We start from the raw sequence: 23786 nt of genomic DNA on the forward strand, positions 1-23786 counted from the left end.
CAAAAATACTTTCGATCACATCAGAGCCATGCTTACTACTGACTCACTCAGCGGAAATAATATTTCAAAAGGTTTACAATTTTTATTGGTAAATTAATTTCTATTTCTTTCGATTATTATATCATAAATGAACCCAGAAATAAACGCCTCAGTAGTGTGTTTACATTTTGCGGCGTGCAGCTGCAGCTGTAGTGGGTAGAAAGCTAAGTACTGAAAATTTATTTGTGCACTGTTATACAGTTACTAAATTTAATAGTTTTCAGCGGTATTTCGTGTTTTTTGTGGCGAAATAACAATTTAATAAACTTTTGGAAACGTTCGCTCGCTGTGTTTTTTAGAGTTTTCTGTGCGTTGAAATTGGTTAGTAAATCTCGTGCTTTAGCTTTCAGCTGATGTTTCTTATTGTTTCCACTTGAAATTATTTCAGTAAAATTTTCATTCAGTGTGCTAACTTCGTTGAGCGTTCCGGTGGCCGCTTGAATTCTTGGTTTTAGCTAATAATTTTGTGAAGTTTTGTTCGTATTTGTAGTAGCTGTGGCGTAGTAGTATCAATACAAGTAGTTGCTTTCTTAGTAGACAGAGAATTTCGAGACCGCTATTGTTAGTTCATAAATAGTTCTACTGGCGTAACTTAAGTTAGGTAACGTAGACGTATAGTTTTTTTTCAGTACCTGTAAAATTTTACCATGAGTGAGAAGTGTGGACTCTGTTGTAAGTTTGTGAGTAGTGGACTACGGTGTGATATCTGTTCGAAGTATTTTCATTGGGGAGAATGCTGTGGGAAAACAAGTGAGCATTCTAGCGAGATCCTCTCCTGCGAATGCAGAATCTGTAGCAGAAATAAGTTGATACAGGAGCAGGAGCGTAAGATGTATGCCCTTCAGGTGCAGCTACAGCGCACAAAGGAGGAACTCGATAGGTTGAGGAGGGTGAAGCGTGGTGGGGAATGGGAAGTAACAGTTGGCAAGAAGGCAGCTAGGAGGAGGAGGTATTCAGACACTTATACTTTGCGTATATGCTATAGATTTGACCAACTGACAGAGCTGAGTGGAGAGGAGCCTCTTGTAGCTGTAGATGTAGGGAACATGCAGCGGTCCTCAGCAGTTAGGAGGCCTAGGGTTGTTGTAAAGTCTAACAGAAAGAAGAAGGTTCTGCTGCTAGGTAGTTTGCACGGTAGAGATGTGGGCAAGCAGTTGCAGGAAGTGCTGGGGGTGAGTACCAGGTCACCAGCATTGTGAAGCCTAGTGCAGGGTTGGCTCAGGTGACTGACAGCACAGGGGAGTTATGTAGGAATTTTACAAAGGAGGATCAAGTAATGATAGTGGGTGGAGCAGGGAACAGCCTTGATAGGGACTGGGAATACGATGTAGGTGGTGATCTGGTAAAGATAGCTACTCAAACTGGTGGCACTAATGTGCATTTCGTGCAGCTGTTTCAGTGTCATGATCGGCCTCATTTTAATGTGGCTGTTAGGCGCGTTAACATGGGGCTGGAGAGGGCGTTGATGGCAGAGGGCATGGGTCACATTTCAGTGGTGCCAGTTGGGTCTATCAGTAGATCAGGTTTCACTAGGCATGGCCTGCACCTCAATAGGTATGGGAAGAGGAGGCTGGCAACGCTTATAGGTGACATTGTAGTGGGTGATGGTGGTGGTGGGATCATTCATGAAAAAATTCCTGTCGGTGTTAGAGCTGCACCTTTTTTAGATTGAAGTCAGCTGATAGGTATACCTGCTTAAAGGGAGTCTCTCTAACTAAGGGCTCACCTTCAGAGGATGTCACGTTTCCAAGTAGAGAAGGGATTAGCATATTTCACCAAAATATTAGACGTATTAGTGTTAAAGTTAGTGAACTGCTTACAGATGTTGACTCAAATTATTCGTATGTCGGAGCACCACTTAAATAATTTGACAGTTCAGAGGCTTCCTTTACCAAGATACAGACTTACTGGCTGTTTTTCAAGGAGTTGCTTGCGGGATAGGGGAATGGCTATGTACGTAAAAAACAGTATTCCATTTGAGTACATAGATCTATCACGGCACTGCACTTAACAGATATTTGAATGTGGTGCAGGGCAGTTGAATTAAGTGAAACTAAACTTATAATTGTTGTTATTTTTAGGTCCCCTGCAGGCCTCGGTGGTCGAGCGATTCTAGGTACTTCAGTCCGGAACCCCGCGACTGCTAAGGTCACAGGTGCGAATCCTGTCTCGGGCATGGATGTGTGTGATGTCCTTAGGTTAGTTTGGTTTAAGTAGTTCTAAATTCTAGGGGACTGATGACCTTAGATGTTAAGTCCCATATTGCTGAGAGCCATTTGGACCATTTGCCCTAACTCTGACTTCAAAGCATTTCTGCTCAAGCTAGAGAGGGTTCTTGATTCACTTTGTAGGAAGTACCAGAAATTAGTTATATGTAGTGACTTCAATATAAATTTTGTGTATGATGGTGCAAGAAAAAGGATGTTGGTAGATCTCCTAAATTCATGTGATCTGATGCAGACTGTTTTTTTTCTTTCACCTAGATTGCAGGGGGACAGTAGCATAGTCATAGACAATATTTTTATTCATTCTTCGTTATGGCTCTGAGCACTAAGGGACTTAACATCTGTGGTCATCAGTCCCCTAGAACTTAGAACTACTTAAACCTAACTAACCTAAGGGCATCACACACATCCATGCCCGAGGCAGGATCCGAACCTGAGACCATAGCGGTCGCGCGGTTCCGGACTGAGCGCCTAGAACCGCTAGACCACCGCGGCTGGCTCTTCGTTACTAGATGAGTATTCTGTCAGTAAAAGGGTGAACGGAATTTCAGACCATGATGCACAAATTTTAACACTAAAAGGCTTTTCTACTCAAACAAATGTCACGTGTTATTACAAACTATTTAGGAAAGTTAATCCAACAGCAATAGAGTTTTTTAAACCTTGTCAAAGAACAAGAGTGGCGGGACGTTTATAGTGCCGATAACATAGATAATAAATGTAATGCTTTCCTTAACACATTTCTCATGCTCTTTGAGAGTTACTTTCCGTTAGAACGTTCTAAATATGGTACTAGCGGTACTAAGCAGCCCAGGTGGTTGACTGGTGGGACAAGGCTATCATGTAGAACAAAGCGGGAATTATATCAAAATGTTAGAAGTAGTCACAATAAAGCTACAGTAACCCATTACAGACAGTATTATAAGATGCTTAAAAATGTTATTAGGAAGGCAAAGAGTATGTGGTATGCAAATAGAATAGCTAATTCACAGGATAAAATTAAAACCATATGGTCAGCTGTGAAGGAAGTGTATGGGGTCAGCAGCACAAGGTCGACAATATAAAGTCAGTTCGCAGTAAAAATATTTCTGTTACTGATAAATCAGATATATGTACAGTTTTTAACAGTCATTTTATGTGCATTGCTGGTGACTTAAATAAAAATTTAGCTTTTACAGGTAATCGTATAACTCTCTTCGCAAATATCTTTCCGAGATTGATGTCTGAAATACTCCTCTGTGATACAGACAAGGGGGAGATTGAGTCACTGAAGACTAAGGACTCTCATGGTTATGATGGAGTGCCTAGCAGAATATTAAAGTACTGTGCTGCACATGTTAGCACTGTATTTAGCCATATTTGTAATTTTTTCTTTAGGAACGGTCAGTTTCTTGAACGATTACTCAGTAGTAAAGCCGTTTTATAAAAAGGGAGAAAGGGATAATGTAGACAATTTTAGACCTATTTCTATGCCATCAGTGTTTGATAAAGTTATTGAAAAGGCTGTGTATGTAAGAATAATTGATCATTTTATATTATACGATTTGATATCAAATGTACACTTTAGAAGTTGCTTAACAACTGAAAATGCTATATTCTCTTTTCTCTGTGAGGTACTGGATGGGTTAAACAAAAGGTTTCGAACGCTAGACATATTTTTTGATATAACTAAGGCATTTGATTGTGCTGATCACAAAATATTGCTCCAGAAGGTGGACCATTACGGAATATAGGGAGTAACTCACAATTGGTTCATCTCTTACTTTAGCAACAGATAGCAAAAGGTCATTATTCACAATGTAGAGAACGGCTGTGTTGTGAGGTCTGAGTGGGTTATGGTCAAGTGGGAGGTGCCCCAGGGATCAGTGTTGGGGCCACTCCTTTTCCCTAATTATATAAATGATATACCCTCTAGTATTACGGGTAATTCTAAAACATTTCTGTTTGCTGATGACACTAGCTTGGAAATTTGTGGTAAGGTCTTATGGGACCAAACTGCTGAGGTCATCGGTCCCTGAGCTTACACACTACTTAATCTAACTTAAAATAACTTACGCTACGGACAACACACACACCCATGCCCGAGGGATGACTCGAACCTCCGACAGGGGGACCCGCGCGGACCGTGACAAGGTGCTTCAGATGGCACGGCACACTAGCTAGCTAGTAAAGGATGTTGTGCAACATTGGCTCGGTTTCAAGTAGTGCAGCTCATGACCTAAGTTCAGGGCTCGTAGAAAATAAACTAACGCTTAATCACAGTAAGACACAGTTTTTACAGTTTCCAACACACAATTCAACAAAACCTGACGTTTTAATTTCAAAGAATGGGCATATGATTAGTGAACGTGAACAGTTCAAGTTTCTAGGTGTTCAGATAGATACTAAACTGTCCAGGAGAGCCCACGTTCAGGATCTTGTTCAAAGATTTAATACTATTCGAACGGTATCTGAAGTGAGTGATCGTTCGACACGAAAATTAGTCTACTTGGCTTATTTTCATTCGCATATGTCGTATGGTATTATATTCTTGGGGAGCTCTTCCCATTCCAAAAGGATATTTTTGGCCCAGAAACTGGCGGTTCGGGCAATAAGTAGTGTTAGTCCACGAGCTTCTTGTCGACCCCTGTTCACGAGTCTGGGTATTTTGACATTTACCTCTCCATATATATATTCCTTACTGTCATTTCTTGTTAACAATATTAGCTTATTCCCAAGAATAAGCAGATTTCATTCAGTTAATACTCTGCAGAAATCAGACCTGCATTTGGGTCGGACTTTCTAACTCTTGTGCAGAAGGGTGTACAGTATACGGCTGCATCCATTTTCAGTAAGCTACCACTCGAATTCAAAAATCTTAACAGTAATCCATGCGCTTTCAAATCGAAACTGAAGAGTTTCCTCATGGGTCACTCCTTCTATTCTGTCGAGGAGTTCCTTGAAAAAGTAAGCTGATTCTTGTTGTATTGTTGATTGTGTTTACTTAAACTTATGGGCAGACTTTTTTATAGTTCATAAACATTTTATTTGTACCTGTTATTACTTTTATGTTGTAAATTCATGTACTGACACGTTCCATGACCTTGGAGTTTTCCTTCTCAATTTGGTCCTACGGAGCTTGACGTGTAAATGAACATAGTAAACAGTACTAGAATGCGTAATTAATAACAAAAATTTTAAATGTGTCAAATAATTCGTAATTTCACATGTTTCTAAAAAAACCAACTGTACATTCGGTACTAGTACTTATCGATTATAACATCCAAAATTAAGTAATTCCGTTTCATAAATTTTAGCTTGAAATATAACATACTGTATATAAAATTACATGAACGTTTTCAGAAAAGCAACTGAGATAATATTGAACTGTCCATAATTCTAAAAATAATAGCGTTGAGGAAAAGTAATGCATCGGAGGAGGTCCCGCCACAGAAATCATATTCTGGATCCACTGGAGGCGTGGCTCAGCGAGCATTATCCATTGCGTCTGCCGGATTCCACAGGACCACTCTCGGTACTCCCTCTCCCAAACTTCCTCACTGTCGTCGTGTAGTGTAGCTGATCGAATGACTACAGGTGAGTGGAAAGGGGGGGGGGGGGGGACGGGATACAGGTGGAAGTGAGGAGACGGGAGCCGAAACTGAGGCTGATGCCAAGCACCTGCCCATGCCCCAGCATATGCCCCGAGCTCGCCCAGGAATACCAGCCGCAAAAATGGGCAGAGGGCGTGCATCCACATCCAGAGGCAGAGCAAAAAACGAAGATGGAAGCATTGTGATGACTGTAAAGGTACCGGAGGTGGCCTGAGGGACAGCTGCTGGGTAGAGGGGCCTATCCTCAGACGGCAATGTCTGTCGAGACGGCAACGACCGTGAAAGGGCGTCGACTTCCATCGGCTCTGGGACCAGCGCCGATAGTGCAGATCCAATGGCAGCTGGAGGCAGCGAGGGCTACTGTGTCCAGGCAGGCACGGACTCTGAAGGCCCAAAGCCTGTAGTACGATCGCGCAATTCACAAGAACGAATATGATTTTGGTGGCGTCTCGGCAATATTATCGGTCCCTGCAGAACATCCAATATGTTGTACAATGGTTCTTCGCTCCCAGTGCCTCTGTCCACCATACAATCTGAAAAAGACTGAATCGTTAGTTTTATACTTTATCTCTCTGGGAGGAGTGGGCGCCGCCCATTGTAAAAGGTTTAGCGGTTGAAGCGAGGTGGTGTGACGCTGTCCATGTACAACTCTGCCAGAAATAGTCCACCACGTGGCTGGGAGTGGTAGGGAGACAAGTACAACAGAGATTGATCCGGTGTGTGGGAGACATGAAATTTGTCCATCTGTTGCTTAAACGTTCATACAAAGCGTTCAGCCTTGCCACAGGATTGCGGGTAGAATGATACGCTTGGGATGTTTTTGATGCTGGAGGCAGTATAAAACTGTTCAAACACAGCAGCAACAAACTGAGGCCCGTTGTCAGTCCCAGTCACTTAAGGCAATCCCACGAGGCAAATGAGCGACGACAAGACCTAGACTGTGGAACTAGCCATAGGAGAGTGCGTTGGAACCACAAAGAGAAATCTGCTGAAGGCATGAATGATGATAAGCCACATGTATCAAAGGGCAAACGTTGCCAAGATGCTAGAGGTTTGGGCCATGCAAAGAACTGCTGAGGCGGGCGTGACTGATGTTCAGCACAGGCTGGGCACTGAGAACCGCTCAGTTTGTGCAGCCAGACCTTGCCAAATGCAATGACATCGCGCCAACTGCTAGGTGCGAACGACGTCCCAGTGACCTTGGCGTAGTAAAAGAAGCACATCAGGCTGGATAGTCTATGGAACTACAATACGTGACTAGTCATTATCAGCTGCAAGAGCGTGACGCCGGGTTAAATATCGGCGAACCACAGAGCTACGAATCTGTCTCGCTGAATGTGATCAACAGAGCAGATATAGTGCAACAGAATCTGCAAATCATGATCTGCTGCTGAGGCCTGGGCAATTTCCCGAAGATTGACTGGAATACCATACAAAACATCTGTGTCTTGTGCATCAACGTAGCATAAAGAAGCAGAGGACTCATCGAATTCTGAACCTGGGACAACAGGGAGGCGAGCAAGAGCATCTGCATTGGCATGCTTAGGAGTGGGCTGATACAGAATCTTATATTGGTAATTTGAGAAAAGAAGAGCCCACCGCTGTAGCTTCTGTGCTGTACGAGTTGGGACTAACTGAGAAACTAACTGACAAGAGCTACACAAAGATTGTAGAGATTTAAGATCGGTCACCACGTAAAATTTTCTACCAAGAAGATTCTCGCGAAACTCAGTGACACCAAAGACAATGGCGAGATCCTCCCTTTCAATTTGCGAATAACGACATTCACCTTTGCTCGATAACTTCGAAGCAAAAGCAATCGGCCGGTCAACAGAACCAGATTTGTGCAACAAAACTGCACCGATGACGTAAGAGGAAGGATCCACAACCAAGACCGGAGGTCTGGGCGGATCAAAACGAACGGGGCATAGATCACTAAACAAGGCATCTTTCAACTTCTGGAAAGCTGTCATTACACTCTTGCGACCAAACAAAATGAACATTCTTCTTGCGCAAGCGATACAAAGGAGCCGCGATTTGAGTGGCGTTGGGAATAAATTGGATACCATACGTGAGTTTCCCTAACACAGAGTGCAATTCCTGCACATTGTGTGGTGGTGGAAGGTCACGGATAGCAAGCAAATGCGATGGCAATGGATGAACACACTGGCTGTTAATGACATGTCCTAAGTAAGCAGTCTGGAAAAACACATATTTGTGTCTGTTACATTTGATATCAGCTGCAGACAACACTTGAAACAGAGTGCGAAGGTTGCTAACGTGTTCTTCAGGAGTACGACCTGAGGCGGCAGTGTCATCAAAATAGTTTGAGCATAATGCTCCAGAAAGTGCTGAAACATGGCGGGTGTGGAAGCACTGCCAAACGACACTCTAAAAACTTTGAAGACACCCACATTAATGTTAATGAAAAAGACCTCTTGCGAATGCTTATCCAGAGGGATTTGCAAGTAAGCGTCGCTCAAATAAGTTTTCAGAAGTAATGACTGGCATCCAATCAATCCATTAATTCTTCCAGATGCAGCATGGGATAACTGTCAATGATCGTTTGAGGATTCACAGTTTTATTAAAATCAGCACACAACCGAAGACTGCCGGACGGCTTCTTTAGAATAATAAGAGAGAACGCCCCCTGACTGGCAGTAGTAGGTGCTACAATCCCACTGTTTTGCAAAGTAGTAAGTTCCTGAGCCACCTGTTCTCGAAGAGTCTGAGGTACAGGACAAGCGCTAACAAGATGTGACTGTGCCTTGTCCTTCGTTGTGACACGGACAACAAAATTATTGGCTTTAGTTACACCATCAGGAAACAGATCCTGAAATTCTGCACGTAACGTAGTAAGGCTGTCCTGAGAGGTTAGAGCCCACACAGAGGCATACCGACAATCTTTCTTTCCACGAACAGTACGCGACTGGAATAGAAGGGAGAACCGATAGAGGTACTCAAGGTACCCTCCGCCACACACCGTCAGGTGGCTTGCGGAGTATGGATGTAGATGTAGAAGGGCGAAACAGAATGTACTTTGTTCTGAATGCTGAAGCCAAACAAATCAAAGGAGTGTAGACCAAAAATATTAGCACTGTCTCAGAAGGTAAGTATTGTGAATGTCACTGTCTGTCAAATTTCGGAAAGTTGCAGGAAGGCTACAAGTGCCTAAGAGAGGATTGTTTCGGTCGTTATGTGTCGTCAACGTATGGGTTGAGGTGCACAACTTAGATTTGCTGAGCAGTCCGTAAGTGCTACGGTTAAGCAGTCACTGAAGCTCCAGTGTCAAGTTGCAGACTGACTGAATATCCAGCAATAGTTAGAGGCACGAAATGTTTGTCATCAAGCAGCACTACAGATGGGTTGGGAGCCTTTCCCGAATGGCTATTGTATTGTTGTGTTGGGTGAACTACATTGTGGGGCTTTGGAAACACACCACACACTGAGACTTAGACTTGCGTGAAGGAGTAGCAGAAGGAGGTGTCTTTCGTTTCCATAAGCACACGGACTGTACATGTCCGAGTCTGTCCCAAAAGAAGCAAGTCACTTCACACAAAGGGCAAGATCGGCTATTATGTGCCATATTACAGTGAGGGCACGACTTCACATCTTGTGCCTGACACGATACGTGTTGACATGTATAGCGGCACCACCGTTTAGGATAGGGAAAGTTAGTTTTGTGCAATATTCTGATCACAAGTTACAGCTAGGTGCGGGCTGGATTACAGTGGGTTATGCATACCAACAATTGCGAAGTAGAATAGAGGCCACAGGGCCATCAAATTGCTGAAAGAGTATATGTAGCGGTTGTGCATGTCGCAAATCACAGGCAGAAGGAGCCCACTGACCAACCTAGCATGTTACGAGTACATGAAGTGGCGCATATGGCAAAACAGAGGCACACAGCCATGTATAAATAGGTGCGGGTTTCTAACGAGATTCATTCAAGTGTGGCAGCTCTCCTGGACGGCGGGGCGTGTCGCACCACCAGCTACACGCAGCAGCAGATGGGGCATCAGCATTCCAGTCTACGGCAGGTCGCTGGTTCGACCCTCTGGGGCCAATGTGGGGTCTGTAGCCAGCCAGCGGCGGGCCACTCCTCAGCTCACTACCACGGGCAGGCATCCTGGCTTCCAACGCATGCCGGATGCATCCCAAGGCCAGGGTCGTAGATTCGGATGCTGGGTTGCGGGTGCTTGTTGTCACCACGATCTCAGCCACGCCGGCGAGAAGCACTCAGCTGGCTGCCTGCGATTCACACCGAGCGGCACTGAGTCGGCAGGGGTGCAGCTCACTGAACCAACTGCCGGCATCCTGATGCCACTGCAACTCCGCTGGTGTACAAGGCCGACACACAGTGCGTGCACGGTTCGCTGAGGCAGCCATTCCCGCCAAGCCGTTTCGCAGACAGCAAAGTGGGGTCCTCAGCATTGTGGGACCCGGTGACGCAGACCGAGGGAAACACAGTCTAACATTCTGCGTGGTGTCTGTTTGTTCTAAGTCGTGTCTCCCTACCACTTCCGCGCAATGACGCTCTGAGCGTGTTTTTTTAGGGAATTGACTAGTTTGAACCTAGGACCTGTTGCTGGTAAGGAGACGCCAGACCACACATGACATGTAGAGTTCAGAAGAGTTCAGTGAGACTAGCGATGATATAATCAAATACTTAATGATATCAGCGTCAGCTCCACTGCACTCCCTGTAAAAGAATCTTAATACTAACTAAATTTAGTGGAAGGGGTTCAAGGCTTTCCTATTTTTAGTTAGCTGGTAAAATAACGTCGAAAAAACAGTTAAGTTTACCATTGGAATTTTTATTCTACTCACAAAACATTGTTTATAAATTGCACTATTGATAAAAAGGAAATATTTTAATACAGGATTATAAAAACCAACTGCGTTCAACAAAAATGTGAACGAATGTTCCCTGAATGGGTTTCCATGTTCTACAATGGATCGAAGGATGACCTATGGCATATCACATCTATAATCTAGGTTTATATTAAGTTTCATGAAAGAGAAAACTATCAAAAATGGTCTACAGTGACCCTCAATTATCTTTAATTAGTTATTTAACTTTTCGTAAATTACAGTGGCTTATGTCACTTCTCAATAATTATATAACAGAAAAATCACCGCGTTTCAGATTTTAACTTCAAGTAGCAAATGCGAATACCACGAAGTTTAATTGACGATCGACACTAGTATTACGTAAAAAGGGGATGTAACAGATGAGACTTCTGCAGTTCTGAGTGAAACCTTATGCGCTGCCGGCCGGTGTGGCCGTGCGGTTCTAGGCCCTTCAGTCTGGAACCGCGTGACCGCCACGGTCGCAGGTTCGGATCCTGCCTCGGGCATGGATGTGTGTGATGTCCTTAGGTTAGTTAGGTTTAAGTAGTTTTAAGTTCTAGGGGACTGATAACCACAGATGTTAAGTCCCATAGTGCTCAGAACCATTTGAACCATTTTTGAACCTTATGCGATCTTATGCGGCATTGTGTGCATTCATTACCTTGTCGGTGGTTAGTCAGCGTCAGAGGCAGTGGGCTGCGCTGTCTCAGTAGCAACACTCTCGAGCTTCTCCTTACTACAATTTACCGAAGTTTGTTTAAGAAAAAGGTATCTGGCTGTGTTTTCAACTGACCAATCAGCGTCTCAATGTTAACCTTAAGCTCCGCCTACAAAAATTCTGTCTCTCCAATGAGAAACGTTATACTTTTCGTTGTGGGGCAATGTTCTTAATGTTTTGTACGTAACAGAGACGCGTATAGTCTCACGCTAAAACTTGCAGCTGGTGTGGCCCTTTTAGTGTTATTGTAAGATCTATACTGTTCTTCTGGAGGGCTCTATCTTTTAACATGGGCTGGTGGGTGGTCTTGGCGGTCGGTGGGCGATGTGGGTGTCCCTTATCGTAGGGCCTTCTAGCCTACACGGCTCTGCTCTTGGCTTCTGTTCTCGTTTCTCCCCTCGGAACTGCGTCTGTTTCACGGTGGGAAGGTATGACATGCATTTACGCGTTCTTGTGTTAGTCTGTGGTATTCCATTTGCTCACTCGTTGATCGTATTACTTTGGTTAATTTAATGTCAGGATTTATTCGGAGTTATGTGACATACTGCCGGATTTGCTATCATGCCAGGGTTTTCATGGAAGGTGTTGGATTTGCCTGACACCTTATAATGGCACTGTAGCTGGAAACAATAAATCACTTGTAAAGCTTGGACGAATCTTAATACGGTGCATTCTACCCATTCCACTACATTTGGTCATACTGATACGTTCGGTGGTAGAAGTTGCCACTACACATGAGTTTTGTGGCTGTGGCCAGCAGGGCAGCTGTTTGCTAGTCAGCGGTGAGGCCTGTTTGTTGTTGTGAGAAACAGAACAAACAGACGCTACTGCAAAACTGTGTGCTACACTTTCCCAGTAATCCTCATAGTCTAGCATCTCCAGAACCTGTTTCAAGGAAGGGTTTGGGTACTTAAGAACCTGTTCCTGATTTCAAGAGTTTTTTACATCGTGTGTGATGGCACGACAAACCATTGTATTACTGTAATATTTGCCACAGTCACATTAGAATCTAGACTGTCTATTAATGTTCTGAAATTCAGACACCCACTGACGGTACGTCTATCCCCATTGCTTACACAATGCAAAGAATTTGTAAGAGACAGCTGCCTCTTGAACCCCATCCTTATAATACTTTGTAGGCGCCTGCAATAGTTCCTCACAATCTATCAACTCAGGGAGCGACGTAGGAAACAATTTGGCACGCAGGCGATAAACAGTCATTCCCGCCGTGTACAAGAAATAAGAATGATTGTCAGCCTCTAGTGTGCGATGTGCTGCGACGTGCGCGTTGAACTGTGCGAGGTACTTTGTCCAGTTTTGCCTTACCTCATCAAACTTACGAAACGGCGGCACATACACAGGCGGTGCTGGCCGTGGCCCTGCCGTTCGTTCCACCATCGTGTGTTACGTCATCTGCGCTGTCATGAAGCGATTCATGATGTCAAGCAGTTGCGCCGTTTGTTGACTCTGAAACCGAATAAACTGAGTTAGATTAACTGCAGGAGGCGCAGGAGGTCTATGCGGCATAGTAACCACAGTAAATTAAGCTGTGTGCAATTACCAACAGCGAAAAGCAAAAACAGCAAGACACACAAGCACAAAAAGAGCAAAAAGGTGTGCAAAACAGGCAGCTGCGGAACCTAGAACAAAAGAATCGTTCAAATGGCTCTAAGCACTATGGGACTTAACATCTGAGGTCATCAGTCCCTGAGACTTAGAACTACTTAAACCTAAGTAACCTAAGGACATCACACACATCCATGCCCGAAGCAGGATTCGAACCTGCGACCGTAGCAGCAGCGCGGTTGTGGATTTAAGGGCCTAGAACCGCTCGGCCACAGCGGCCGGCGAACCTACAACATAAAGAGCGCAAACAAGTCAGATACTGGGTAAGCAGAAGAAAATTAAACCAGCAAAAAAGCCAGCAAAAAACAACATAACAGCAAGAAAGAAACTCAAAGACTGCCACACGCAAACTTGTTAACTCAGTGCCAGATATTGTGTACGACTTGGTACACAAGGGTAAGGAGATCTGTGCTACAGAGTGGTGCAGCAAGAAGCAAGAAGGAGCACAAATAATTAGCGAACAGGTTAACACAACGAACAGAAGATTTACTTAACTTGCATTTCTCCAGGCGTCCAAAGACTCATTACAAATAATACAGCAGCAAACGTAGTCCAGCTATCACAATATCAACAAGGAGGAAGCACTAACAAAGGTGTCATAGCATACTGTCTTCAAGCGCAAATGGGCTGAGTCGCTGCCTCTGGCCATACTATATCGTGGCGGTAGACGGCGCTCGTAGCACAGAGTTCCCGGAGGCATGGCCCAGTAGGCGTACTCCATTGGGTCCGCCAATCCCGCACAATCGCTATCGGCGTTGGACAGGAACTTACAATTCCATTGCCAACTGTGATACGCCAGTACTGTAGAATCGCTATGTGATACTACAAATCCTGCTGCTGGTAATAACATATACCCACCTGACCAGAAATACTTGCCTTCTTTCCACTTCACGTCACTGACCCTCCCTCCCCCCTCCCTCCCTCCACCCCCATGTATCTAGACTGATCCTTAGCATTTCCCTTTTCAGATTTACTAGCTTCCCTACCATGTTCAAACCTTTGACATTCTACGCCCCAACTTGCATTCTGAAGTACAAATGACATAAATATCTACACTGAAGCGCCAAAGAAACTGGTATAGGCTTGTGTATTGAAATACAGAGATATGTGAACAGGCAGAGTACGGCGTTACGGTCGGCAACGCCTATATAAGACAAGTGGGTTTGAACGTGGTGGTAAAGCCGGCGCACGAGTGATGGGACACATAGTCTACAAGGTAGCGGTGAAGTGGGGATTTTCCCTGGGACACAGAGTCTCCGAAGTAGCAGTGAAGTGGGGATTTTACCGTACGACCATTTCACGAGTATACCGTGAATATTAAGAATTCGATAAAACACCAAACCTCCGACATCGGTGCGGCCGGAAAAAGATCCTGCAAGAACGGGACCAACGATGATTGAAGAGAATCGTTCAGCGTGACAGAAGTGCAACACTTCGTTAAATTGCTGCAGATTTCAATGCTGGGCCATCAACAAGTGCCTGCGTGCGAACCATTCAAGGAAACATCTTCGATGTGGGCTTCCGGAGTCGAAAGCCATCTCGTATACCCTCAATGACTGATGACTGCACGACAGAAAGCTTTACGCTTCGCCTGGGCCCATCAACACCGACATAGGACTATTGATGACTGGAAACATGTTGCCTGGTCGGACGAGTCTCGTTTCAAATTGTGTCGAGCGGGTGGATGTTCACGAGTATGGAGAACACCTCATAAATCCATGGACCGTGCATGTCAGCAAGGGACTGTTCAAGCTGGTGGAGACTGATACGTCTAAAAACGACTCGACAGGTGACACGTACGTAAGCATCCTGTCAGATCACCTGCATCCATTCATATCCATTGTGCATTCCGCCGGACTTGGGCAAATCCAGCAGGACAATGCGACACCCAACACGTCCAGAATTGCTACAGAGTGGCTCCAGTAACACTCTTCTGAGCTTAAATCCTTTTTCTGACCACCAAACTCGTCAGTAATGAACATTATTGAGCATATTTGGTGTGCCTTGCAGCGTGCTGTTAAGAAGAGATCTCCACCCCCTACTACTCCTACGGATTTATGGACAGCCCTGCAGGATTCATGGTGTCAGTTCAATCCAGCGCTACTTCAGACATTAGTCGAGTCCATGCCACGTCGTGCTGCGGCACTTCTGCGTGCTCGCGGGGCCCTACACGATATTGGTTCAAATGGCTTTGAGCACTATGGGACTCAACTGCTGAGGTCATTAGTCCCCTAGAACTTAGAACTAGTTAAACCTAACTAACCTAAGGACATCACAAACATCCATGCCCGTGGCAGGATTCGAACCTGCGACCGTAGCGGTCTTGCGGTTCCAGACTGCAGCGCCTTTAACCGCACGGCCACTTCGGCCGGCCCTACACGTTATTAAGCAGGTACACCAGTTTCTTTGGATCTTCAGTGTACTACATGATATTAACGTACCTAAAAGAGATAGAAATCAAAATATGGACGCATTAATGATTTTATTTTGTGTAATATGTTACTTGGAAATATAGAAAAAGTTTTGAAATCTCCACCTGTGGGCATTTCGCACTATGTTTTTCGTTGTTTCCCTAAGTCACTCCAGTCGACTTCCGGAACAATTCTTGAAAAAGCATGCTCAGATATCCTGCCCAGTCCATTTCCACTGGGCTTGTATTTCTTCTCTAATATCTTCCACGTCAGTGAGACGAAACATAGCTTGTCTCGCTCGCTTTCATATTCTGGAAGACCAGGATTATAAGCTGTACAACGTCGACCGTCCTTTTTTCGGCGTTTGTCCTGATCACTTAGACGAATGTCATGATTCATCCTTCCATAGAACTACCGTCAATCCAGCAACCCGCTTTTCCAGCTGAGCCTAGGAGCCATCTCTAATGATCTCGACATCGACGAAACGTTAAATTTGTTCTTGCAAGCTTTTGTCGTTTTGCTATTAGTCTTTATTGACGGACAACGATCTGATTTTTCGATGACAGGAGTTGCTTTCCTGAAGAAACGGTACGGGCGTCCGCCAAAAGCTATTAAGACCTCGTTTGGTATGACGTATGTACTACAAACAGATGGTGAAATTTAATGTAGTTATGAAATCTGTCACTATTCTTAAGTACCTTTCCTAAATCGTTGACCGTAATTTCCAGTAAAAAACGAAAAAACAAAGTAGGTAGCTAAATGGATTAAAATATGTTTTACATAGTATTAAACGTTTATACAATTTCCAGAACTAGTGAATAACCAGTAGTACTTATATTGCATAATTACTAGTAACAATATAAAGAGAAGATACAAAATGTTTCAAAAAATTCACATTTAATAACGTTGACAGTACAATGAAAACTACACTCCTGGAAATTGAAATAAGAACACCGTGAATTCATTGTCCCAGGAAGGGGAAACTTTATTGACACATTCCTGGGGTCAGATACATCACATGATCACGCTGACAGAACCACAGGCACATAGACACAGGCAACAGAGCATGCACAATGTCGGCACTAGTACAGTGTATATCCACCTTTCGCAGCAATGCAGGCTGCTGTTCCCCCATGGAGACGATCGTAGAGATGCTGGATGTAGTCCTGTGGAACGGCTTGCCATGCCATTTCCACCTGGCGCCTCTCAGTTGGACCAGCGTTCGTGCTGGACGTGCAGACCGCGTGAGACGACGCTTCATCCAGTCCCAAACATGCTCAATGGGGGACAGATCCGGAGATCCTGCTGGCCAGGGTAGTTGACTTACACCTTCTAGAGCACGTTGGGTGGCACGGGATACATGCGGACGTGCATTGTCCTGTTGGAACAGCAAGTTCCCTTGCCGGTCTAGGAATGGTAGAACGATGGGTTCGATGACGGTTTGGATGTACCGTGCACTATTCAGTGTCCCCTCGACGATCACCAGTGGTGTACGGCCAGTGTAGGAGATCGCTCCCCACAACATGATGCCGGGTGTTGGCCCTGTGTGCCTCGGTCGTATGCAGTCCTGATTGTGGCGCTCACCTGCACGGCGCCAAACACGCATACGACCATCATTGGCACCAAGGCAGAAGCGACTCTCATCGCTGAAGACGACACGTCTCCATTCCTCCCTCCATTCACGCCTGTCGCGACGCCACTGGAGGCGGGCTGCACGATGTTGGGGCGTGAGCGGAAGACGGCCTAACGGTGTGCGGGACCGTAGCCCAGCTTCATGGAGACGGTTGCGAATGGTCCTCGCCGATACCCCAGGAGCAACAGTGTCCCTAATTTGCTGGGAAGTGGCGGTGCGGTCCCCTACGGCACTGCGTAGGATCCTACGGTCTTGGCGTGCATCCGTGCGCCGCTGCGGTCCGGTCCCAGGTGGACGGGCACGTGCACCTTCCGCCGACCACTGACGACAACATCGATGTACTGTGGAGACCTCACGCCCCACGTGTTGAGCAATTCGGCGGTACGTCCACCCGGCCTCCCGCATGCCCACTATACGCCCTCGCTCAAAGTCCGTCAACGGCACATACGGTTCACGTCCACGCTGTCGCGGCATGCTACCAGTGTTAAAGACTGCGATGGAGCTCCGTACGCCACGGCAAACTGGCTGACACTGACGGCGGAGGTGCACAAATGCTGCGCAGCTAGCGCCATTCGACGGCCAACACCGCGGTTCCTGGTGTGTCCGCTGTGCCGTGCGTGTGATCATCGCTTGTACAGCCCTCTCGCAGTGTCCGGAGCAAGTATGGTGGGTCTGACACACCGGTGTCAATGTGTTCTTTTTTCCATTTCCAGGAGTGTATGTGGAATGACGTGGTACAAAAGACAGGACAAGCAAACAAAGCACAAGATATTACCACAATTAAACCGAATGACTTCACTGTGACTGATAATTGACGTGTTGTAAGTTTATTCAATAATAGCAGAGAATCTCAGGTCAAATAGTTCCGTTGGAAAGGCAAGGCAACATACTGAAAATAATTCCTTAAAATTTAAGCAATTGAAAGTAGCACTAACAATTATTTCTTAACGAATGGTGTTATATAAGTTCTCTGAAAGAAATGGTCACGTGGTATTGATAGAATTTTGAACAGAATTCCGAAGAGCTGTTTTAGGTTAATAGTTCCTTCCCATTGTGAGATATATATTGCATAACTCACACACAAAATCTTTTCTTGGCATATTAAAATACCCTAGATTAAATTTTCTTTATAGAAAAGTGACAGGAGAGATCAAAATAATTAGCATCCAGTACCTTTACTGACATTTTTTCCTAAATATTCAAGAAGGTAATATACGGAAGAACAGTATCACATTTAGTTACATACAGTTTACTTATTATATCGCAGTCAGAGTTCCAGCGAAGTCTTGAAACCAAGATTTTGTTAACTCATCTGAGTAAAACTCCTAAGAGGGTTTCGTCTTTCGGATTGAAATCCTTTGTTCATTCAATCAGAAGCCATACAGGCACCGAAATGCAAGATGACAGAGATGCTGAATTCGGTCTTCTCATATGGTTTCACCGCGGAAGATCGTAACATGGTCACTCCTTTCCTTCTTTGCAAGTTTTACATTTTTGTCCTAAAATTTAGAAAAATTGTTGTGACTGCATAGTTTACAAAAGGTTTTCCGTTTGCGTCCTACAATATAACGAAGATTTTGTGATTACATAGTTTTACGCTTATGTATGCTCTATTCATTGTACTTACATCACGAAAATTCCTCCTTTACATATTGTAAGGCAGAGGATTTATTTATTTGTTTATTTATTTTGACAGTGGACGGTGATCAGTGAGCTGAACTATATCCAAGATGGCAGATACATTTGTTTATGTTGGCTGCTGACTCGATGTGCCAAAGAAGTTGATATGTTTACAGATATTGCACACTTCTGGATTTAGCACGAATAAATCCTCAAAACTCTCTGAAATATGTCTGCACACCATTCATTGGTAAAGAATCATATCAGACTGGAAACTTATTCCGTTCCAAAAATACCAAAATTAGTTTTTCCACAAGAAATAAAGTGAAAGATAAAATTGTTCACAACTTAAACTTATGAACTAAAGTACACCACAGGCCTCGCATTTATAAACTAAATCTTTCTGTGCGCCCCAAATTTTACATTGGCCAAACTTGTAGGAGTTTCAACGTACGATGCCGTGAAGACATGGATGCTCAACGGTCCCTAACGTAAATAAGTCAACTTTCGCTATTCAATTGGCCCAACACGGAAAAACAGAGAGAAGCATCGAAAAAGAACATAGAGGTACCGGTATTATATTTTGCCGAAAAAGTACAGATGAATTTGTTAGAGGAAATAGGAATATACAGCCACATTCACAGTAAACCTGACTGCATACTGAATGATCCACTAGAATTAAAAAACAAATGTACCTACAAAATTTCATGCAATTGCTATAATTTGAAATGATAGAAATAACAATTAATCGATTGAGAGAATATTCTTAATTGGCCATTATCTGTATTATGAAGATGCACCTTCGCAGTAAATTCAGAAGTGTGCCATATCTGCACACATGTCAAGTTCTTTGGCACATCAAATGAGCAGCCCATGTAAACAAATATATCCACCATCACAAATTCAGTTCACTTCATTGATGCGCATGGACTGTAAAAGAAAATCCATCTTCTGGCTTATAATTTGGAAGGGCGGCTTCTTATGAAGTAATTACAACGTATAAAGCATGTACAGGGTGTTACAAAAAGGTACGGCCAAACTTTCAGGAAACATTCCTCACTCACAAATAAAGAAAATATGTTATGTGGACATGTGTCCGGAAACGCTTAATTTCCATGTTAGAGCTCACTTTAGTTTCGTCCACCTACGCTCAATGGAGCACGTTATCACGATTTCATACGGGATACTCTACCTGTGCTGCTAGAACATGTGCATTTACAAGTACGACACAACATGTGGTTCATGCACGATGGAGCTCCTGCACATTTCAGTCGAAGTGTTCGTACGCTTCTCAACAACAGATTCGGTGACCGATGGATTGGTAGAGGCGGACCAATTCCATGGCCTCCACGCTCTCATGACCTCAACCCTCTTGACTTTCATTTATGGGGGCATTTGAAAGCTCTTGTCTACGCAACCCCGGTACCAAATGTAGAGACTCTTCGTGCTCGTATTGTGGACGGCTGTGATGCATCATTCTCCAGGGCTGCATCAGCGCATCAGGGATTCCATGCGACGGAGGGTGGATGCATGTATCCTCTCTAACGGAGGACATTTTGAACATTTCCTGTAACAAAGTGTTTGAAGTCACGCTGGTACGTTCTATTACTGTGTGTTTCCATTCCATGATTAATGTGATTTGAAGAGAAGTAATAAAATGAGCTCTAACATGGAGAGTAAGCGTTTCCGGACACATGTCCACATAAAATATTTAATTTTTTTTGTGTGTGAGGAATGTTTCCTGAAAGTTTGGCCGTACCTTTTTATAACACCCTGTATAAGTGCAAAATTATGTATTCAAAAAACTTCGTTATATTGTAGGACGCAAATGTAAAACATTTTGTAAACTATGCAATCACAAAATATTTGTTACATTTTTCGACACAAATGTAGAACTTGCAAAGATGTCATGGCTACCATCTGACGATACTAGTAATGGCACAATAAAATCATTTAAAAGACTTGTGACTGGTTGCAGTAGGCCTATTTACTACAGTATAATTCATCGTACGAATGTCGAAATGACATATATTGAGATAACTCATGGCGGAATAGAAAAACAGCTACAATCACTTTGCAGTGGAAAGGTATCAGGACCAGGTGAAATACCTGTAAGAGTCTACAATGATAACGCGAAAGAACGTCCTCCCCTTCTAGTAGCAGTTTATTGTAGATCGCTGGAACAACGAAGGGTGCCTAGCTACTGGAAGAAAGCGCATGTCATTCTCGTTATCAAGAAAAGCCATAGGACCTATGCGCACAGTTGACGTCAATCTCTTGCAAAATTATGGATCGCGTTTTGTGCCCAAGAATAATGTGTTTTTGGGGAACGAAAATCTCCTCTATAAAATCAAAGTGGATTCCGAAAACAAAGATCTTGAGAAATTAGCCTACTCTGTTCCTCCATGATGTAGACATCAGCGCTTAGGTTGATGTCGTTATCCTTGACTTCAGGAAGGCATATTTCGCACCGTCCCGCAAGGTTGTTTCGTGAAAAATAAATACGAGCTCATTGGGTATCGGACCAGATCTGCGATGTATTCAAGAGTTCTTTGCAGATAGAAGACCTCGCTCTTAATGAAACAAAATCTACAGATTTAAAGCTAATTTCCGGAGTACTCCAGTGCAACGCCAGAAAACTGTATTGATGTGCAGAAAGAGCTGCAGAGGATTGATGAATGGTGCTGGCTTCGGCAGTTGACCCTGAACATAAATAAATGTAACATATTGCGCCTTCATAGGAAAGGAAATCCACTACTGTTCAATTACACTATTGAAGAGAAGGATCTGGAAACAGTATCTGCCGCAGAATACCTAAGAGTAACTATTTGTTTACTATACACTGAAGTAGATAACGATACTCTATAAGATTAGAGTACATGGAGTTAGTCACATTACAAATACCTGACTTACAGAACAAAAATAAATCAAAAAATAATATTGAATAATTCAAACAACGTAGGGAAGACAGAGATTTCAGTGACTAAGGAGAACTGGGTAATGGAGTCCCATGGTATTCAAATTGAGGCCACTCCTATTTCTTAGAGATGTGAATGGTCTACGTAGTATAAGTTGACTAGCCTTGTTATTTGCAGATATCACAATTATGATAACTTACCTTGTTAGACATGCAGCATCGGAACAAATTATATTAAATGTTTTTCAAAGAGCTATTAAGTGGTTCTCTGCAAATAGAAAATTTTGGAAAAGCACGGTATATTTAATTTAGTGCTGTAAACAAAATTATACCACTAGTGGTACACGTAACAAAACTTAGCGAATAGGACGAATGTTACAATTATTTTTGTGGGGTGTTGCTGAAAATTGGAAGCAGAAGAAATACATTATTGTTCTTTGCAGAAAATTAAGACCAGCAACATAAAAAACTCCTACAACCGTTACTTTCAGAAACAAACAAATCAACATGTTTACATATTTTATATTTATATCCGAAGTAAAGCATCAAACAAATTCTTTATTATTCAACTAACGAGATCAACAATACTGTTAATTTCGATTTTATTAATTCAAATTAAATATCAGTAATGGTGTGAATGAGGTTGATTCCTTCAATAATAAACGGAGCTCATATGATAGCGTAATTTCATAGGATAACTCATCACAAAGAAAGAAAGAAACCATATTTTACAGTGTGTATATTTGCTAATCAGGTTAGTTATAAATAATCCATCAAAGTCTTAAAATAATTGTAATATCCGTGTGTACAGCACCAAAGGAAAAACGAAAAAAGTTATCACACGCTTTGAAACCTGTTGACGCCACAAATATCCTTGAATACTTGCACTGTAACAGAAGACGCCTAACAAAGAACAAACAAAAATTTAAAATTCTAACGGGAATCGCTATTTTCTGAGCCATTCCTAATTTACTGAGACCAGTAACAATAGTGATATAGATGGCGAAGGTATTTATATTATTGTAAAATTTAAGTACGCTTCACTAGAAAGTAGAGTGGTGTCATGGAGAGATTTCCTCAGCTTAATGAAAGTTAAAGCACTGTGCTATTTAGTAAATTTTAAATGACGAGCGTGTGCAGAAACGCATAATTTATGGATTATTCCTTTGGTAGCTGGAGGAACATAGACGTTTTAAAAATTGAAATACATGTTATTAATGTTATTGTGGAACATCAATAGCGTGTTTTCAGTCATAACAAGCAGATCATTTATACATACCTTATAAACAAACTCGTTCTACATCATTTAGACAGAAATCGTGAGAATGATTTACGAATCATGGAATTATTCTTTTAAACAAGAGGCCCGTTTTCGACGAACCTAGCTACGAGCCCTGTAAGATGACAGCAAAAGCTTATTCTCACTACGAGACGAATCAACACTTTTGAGCTATCCAGTATTGTCTATATAGCGTTATAACATGTAACCAAGCCAGTAAAGTTTAAATTCCTTCCTTCTTTTATTGCTTGACGTTCTGATGAGGTGCTTTGAGTGAAGTAATATACAGGCTTATTCAAAATGATCTAGACACTTTCAGTTCGTGGTAAAAATATTTTTATCGATTTAAGGTGTTTCATGTTTATATGTATGGAAACAGCACATCAAATTTTATTTCATCACAGTAATGTCCAGGAACATGGTAACCAGACCAACGGGGAAAGCATTTTGGGTGCTTCACGCCACAATTTCAAGAGGACAGTGATAATTTCATTTGACAACAGAATGATGATTCACCACACATCTACAACGATATTCGTGAGTTCTTGGAAACTGAACTACTGCGACGAAAAGACCGGTCATGCATCAGCTGGCAACCTCCAGTTGATGGTACGGTCACGTTCTCCGAACCTGACACAGTGTGATTTATAACTGCGGAGTTACATCAAAGAAACTGTTTTCGTACCTCCACTTCCTCACAACATCGCTGACGAATCAGGGCACCTGTGATTGACATCGATGTGGACACTTTGGGACGAGAGTGGGATGAATCGGACTATAGACAAGACGTGTGCCATATAGTTAACGATTCACTCACAGAACATTTGTGAACATGACACACAAAAACTTCATGAGTTGCTGTTTTTGTACA

This window comes from Schistocerca piceifrons, chromosome X, assembly GCF_021461385.2.
Source record: "Schistocerca piceifrons isolate TAMUIC-IGC-003096 chromosome X, iqSchPice1.1, whole genome shotgun sequence".
NCBI lineage: Eukaryota > Metazoa > Arthropoda > Insecta > Orthoptera > Acrididae > Schistocerca > Schistocerca piceifrons.